We start from the raw sequence: 5,000 nt of genomic DNA, 5'->3' as shown, positions 1-5,000 counted from the left end.
AGTGAGAGGGGGTGGGGAGAGAGAGAGAGAGTGAGAGCGGGTGGGGGAGAAGGAGAGAGAGTGCGAGGGGTGGGAGGGAGAGAGAGAGAGAAAGAGTGTGAGGGGAGGGGGAGAGAAAGCGAGAGAGAGAACGAGGGGAGGGGGAGGGAAAGAGAGAGAGAGTGCAAATGGAGGGGGAGAGAGATTGAGCTTGCGATGGGTGGGGGTGAGAGAGAGAGAGAGAGTGTGAGATGTGGGGGGACAGAGAGTGAGAGAAAGCGAGGGGTGGGGGCTGAGAGAGGGAGAGAAAGTGCGAGGGGTGGGGGAGAGAGAGTGCGAGGGGTGGGGGAGAGAGAGTGCGAGGGGTGGGGGGGAGAGAGATTGCGAGGGGTGGGGGGAGAGAGAGAGAGAGTGCGAGGGGTGGGGGGGAGAGAGAGAGAGAGAGTGCGAGGGGTGGGGGGGAGAGAGAGAGAGAGTGCGAGGGGTGGGGGGGAGAGAGAGAGAGAGTGCGAGGGGTGGGGGGGAGAGAGAGAGAGAGTGCGAGGCATGGGGGGAGAGAGATTGCGAGGGGTGGGGGGTAGAGAGAGAGAGAGAATGCGAGGGGTGGGGGGGAGAGAGAGAGAGTGCGAGGAGCGGGGGGGAGAGAGAGAGAGAGAGTGCGAGGAGCGGGGGGGAGAGAGAGAGAGAGTGCGAGGGGTGGGGGGGAGAGAGAGAGAGAGAGAGTGCGAGGGGTGGGGGGGAGAGAAAGAGAGAGAGAGTGCGAGGGGTGGGGGGAGAGAGAGAGAGAGAGAGTGCGAGGGGTGGGGGGGAGAGAGAGAGAGAGTGCGAGGGGTGGGGGGAAGAGAGAGAGAGAGAGAGAGTGAGAGTGGGTGGTGGGGAGAGAGAGAGAGAGTGCGAGGGGTGGGGGGGAGAGAGAGAGAGAGAGAGTGCGAGGGGTGGGGGTGAGAGAGAGAGAGAGTGCGAGGGGTGGGGGGAGAGAGAGAGAGAGAGAGGGAGAGTGCGAGGGGTGGGGAGAGAGAGAGAGAGAGAGTGCGAGGGGTGGGGGAGAGAGAGAGAGAGAGTGCGAGGGGTGGGGGGAGGGAGAGAGAGAGAGAGAGTGCGAGGGGTGGGGGAGAGAGAGAGAGAGTGCGAGGGGTGGGGGAGAGAGAGAGAGAGTGCGAGGGGTGGGGGAGAGAGAGAGAGAGTGCGAGGGGTGGGGGAGAGAGAGAGAGAGTGCGAGGGGTGGGGGGCTAGAGAGAGATTGCGAGGGGTGGGGGAAGAGAGAGTGAGAGAGAGAGAGAGTGCGAGGGGTGGAGGGAGAGAGAGAGAGAGATGGAGAGTGCGAGGGGTGAGAGAGAGAGAGAGAGGGAGAGTGCGAGGGGTGGGGTGAGAGAGAGAGAGAGAGAGAAAGTTCGAGGGGTGGGGGTGAGAGAGAGAGAGAGAGAGAAAGTGCGAGGGGTGGGGGAGAGAGAGAAGAGAGAGAGAGAAAGTGCGAGGGGTGGGGGTGAGAGAGAGAGAGAGAGAGGAAGTGCGAGGGGTGGGGGTGAGAGAGAGAGAGAGAGAGAAAGTGCGAGGGGTGGGGGTGAGGGAGAGAGAGAGAGAGAAAGTGCGAGGAGCGGGGGGGAGAGAGAGAGAGAGAGAGAAAGTGCGAGGGGTGGGGGGGAGAGAGAGAGAGAGAGAGAGAGAAAGTGCGAGGGGTGGGGGTGAGAGAGAGAGAGAGAGAGAGAAAGTGCGAGGGGTGGGGGTGAGAGAGAGAGAGAGAGAAAGTGCGAGGGGTGGGGGGAGAGAGAGAGAGAGAGAGAGAGAAAGTGCGAGGGGTGGGGGGGAGAGAGAGAGAGGGAGAGAGAAAGTGCGAGGGGAGGGGGGGAGAGAGAGAGAGAGAGAGAGTGCGAGGGGTGGGGGGTGAGAGAGAGAGAGAGGGAGACTGCGAGGGGTGGGGGTGAGAGAGAGAGAGAGAGAGAGTGCGAGGGGTGGGGGGGAGAGAGAGAGAGGGAGAGAGAAAGTGCGAGGGGAGGGGGAGAGAGAGAGAGGGAGAGAGAAAGTGCGAGGGGTGGGGGGGAGAGAGAGAGAGAGAGAGAGAGAAAGTGCGAGGGGTGGGGGGGAGAGAGAGAGGGAGAGAGAAAGTGCGAGGGGTGGGGGGGAGGAGAGAGAGGAGAGAGAGAAGTGCGAGGGGTGGGGGGGAGGAGAGAGAGAGAGAGAGAAAGTGCGAGGGTTGGGGGGGAGAGAGAGAGAGAGAGAGAGAGAGAGAAAGTGCGAGGGGTGGGGGGGAGGAGAGAGAGGAGAGAGAGAAAGTGCGAGGGGTGGGGGGGAGAGAGAGAGAGAGAGAGAGAAAGTGCGAGGGGTGGGGGGGAGGAGAGAGAGAGAGAGAGAGAGAGAAAGTGCGAGGGGTGGGGGGGGGGAGAGAGAGAGAGAGAAAGTGCGAGGACTGGGGGGGAGAGAGAGAGAGGGAGAAAGTGCGAGGAGTGGGGGGGAGGGAGAGAGAGGAGAGAGAAGTGCGAGGGGTGGGGGGGAGGGAGAGAGAGAGAGAGAGAAAGTGGGAGTGGAGGGGGGAGAGAGAGAGAGAGAGGGAGAGTGCGAGGGGTGGGGGTGAGAGAGAGAGAGAGAGGGAGAGTGCGAGGGGAGGGGGTGAGAGAGAGAGAGAGAGAGAAAGTGCGAGGGGAGGGGGAGAGAGAGAGAGAGAGAGAGAGAGTGCGAGGGTGGGGTTGAGAGAGAGAGAGAGAGAGAGAGTGCGAGGGGTGGGGGGGTGAGAGAGAGAGAGAGAGGGAGAGAGCGAGGGGTGGGGGGAGAGAGAGAGAGAGAGAGAGAAAGTGCGAGGGGTCGGGGTGAGAGAGAGAGAGAGAGAGAGAAAGTGCGAGGGGTGGGGGGTGGGGGAGGGAGAGAGAGAGAGAGAAAGTGCGAGGGGTGGGGGGTGGGGGAGGGAGAGAGAGAGAGAGAAAGTGCGAGGGGTGGGGGTGAGAGAGAGAGAGAGAGAGAAAGTGCGAGGGGTGGGGGAGAGAGAGAGAGAGAGAGAGAGAAAGTGCGAGGGGTGGGGAGTGAGAGAGAGAGAGAGAGAGAAAGTGCGAGGGGTGGGGGTGAGAGAGAGAGAGAGAGAGAAAGTGCGAGGAGCGGGGGGGAGAGAGAGAGAGAGAGAGAGTGCGAGGGGTGGGGGGGAGAGAGAGAGAGAGAAGGAGAGTGCGAGGAGCGGGGTGAGAGAGAGAGAGAGAGAGAAAGTGCGAGGGGTGGGGGAGAGAGAGAGAGAGAGAGAGAAAGTGCGAGGGGTGGGGGGGTGAGAGAGAGAGAGAGAGAGAAAGTGCGAGGGGTGGGGGGAGAGAGAGAGAGAGGGAAAGTGCGAGGGGAGGGGGGTGAGAGAGAGAGAGAGAGGGAGAGTGCGAGGGGTGGGGGGGAGAGGAGAGAGAGAGACAGAGAAAGTGCGAGGGGTGGGGGGGAGGAGAGAGAGGAGAGAGAGAAAGTGCGAGGGGTGGGGGGGAGAGAGAGAGAGAGAGAGAGAGAAAGTGCGAGGGGTGGGGGGGAGAGAGAGAGAGAGAGAGAGAGAAAGTGCGAGGGGTGGGGGGGTGAGAGAGAGAGAGAGAGAGGGAGAGTGCGAGGTGAGGGGGAGGAGAGAGAGAGAGAGAGAGGGAGAGTGCGAGGGGTGGGGTGTGAGAGAGAGAGAGAGAGAGAGAAAGTGCGAGGGTGGGGGCGAGAGAGAGAGAGAGAGAGAGAAAGCGCGAGGGGCGGGGGCGAGAGAGAGAGAGAGAGAGAGAAAGCGCGAGGGGGGGGGGTGAGAGGAGAGAGAGAGAGAGAAAGAGCGAGGGGCGGGGGGGGCGAGAGAGAGAGAGAGAGGAAAGTGCGAGGGGTGGGGGGTGAGGGAGAGAGAGAGAGGGAGAGAGTGCGAGGGGTGGGGGGTGAGAGAGAGAGAGGGAGAGTGAGAGTGCGAGGGGTGGGGTGAGAGAGAGAGAGAGAGAGGGAGAGTGCGAGGGGAGGGGGAGAGAGAGAGAGAGAGAGAGAGAAAGTGCGAGGGGTGGGGGTGAGCGAGAGAGAGGGAGAGAAAGTGCGAGGGGTGGGGGGAGAGAGAGAGACAGAGAGAAAAGTGCGAGGGGTGGGGGTGAGAGAGAGAGGGAGAGAGAAAGTGCGAGGGGAGGGGGAGAGAGAGAGAGAGAGAGAGAAAGTGCGAGGGGAGGGGGGGTGAGAGAGAGGAGAGGAGAGAGAAAGTGCGAGGGGTGGGGGTGAGAGGAGAGAGAGGAGAGAGAAAGTGCGAGGGGTGGGGGTGAGAGAGAGAGAGAGAGAGAGAAAGTGCGAGGGGTGGGGGTGAGAGAGAGAGGAGAGAGAGAAAGTGCGAGCAGTGGGGGGAGAGAGAGAGAGAAAGTGCGAGCAGTGGGGGGAGAGAGAGAGAGAAAGTGCGAGCAGTGGGGGGAGAGAGAGAGAGAGAGAGAGAAAGTGCGAGGGGTGGGGGGAGAGAGAGAGAGAGAGAGGGAGAGTGCGAGGGGTGGGGGTGAGAGAGAGAGGAGAGAGAGAAAGTGCGAGGGGTGGGGGTGAGAGAGAGAGAGAGAGAGAGAAAGTGCGAGGGGTGGGGGTGAGAGAGAGAGGAGAGAGAGAAGTGCGAGGGGTGGGGGTGAGAGAGAGAGAGAGAGAGAAAGTGCGAGGGGTGGGGGTGAGAGAGAGAGAGAGAGAGAGAAAGTGCGAGGGGTGGGGGTGAGAGAGAGAGAGAGAGAGAGAAAGTGCGAGGGGTGGGGGTGAGAGAGAGAGAGAGAGAGAAAGTGCGAGGGGTGGGGGTGAGAGAGAGAGAGAGAGAGAAAGTGCGAGGGGTGGGGGTGAGAGAGAGAGAGAGAGAGAGAAAGTGCGAGGGGTGGGGGTGAGAGAGAGAGAGAGAGAGAGAAAGTGCGAGGGGTGGGGGTGAGAGAGAGAGAGAGAGAGAAAGTGCGAGGGGTGGGGGTGAGAGAGAGAGAGAGAGAGAAAGTGCGAGGGGTGGGGGTGAGAGAGAGAGAGAGAGAGAGAAAGTGCGAGGGGTGGGGGTGAGAGAGAGAGAGAGAGAGAAAGAGCGAGGGGTGGGGGTGAGAGAGAGAGAG

Source organism: Carcharodon carcharias, chromosome 12 (assembly GCF_017639515.1).
Source record: "Carcharodon carcharias isolate sCarCar2 chromosome 12, sCarCar2.pri, whole genome shotgun sequence".
In the NCBI taxonomy this organism is placed as follows: Eukaryota; Metazoa; Chordata; class Chondrichthyes; order Lamniformes; family Lamnidae; genus Carcharodon; species Carcharodon carcharias.
This window is presented reverse-complemented; position numbering follows the sequence as displayed.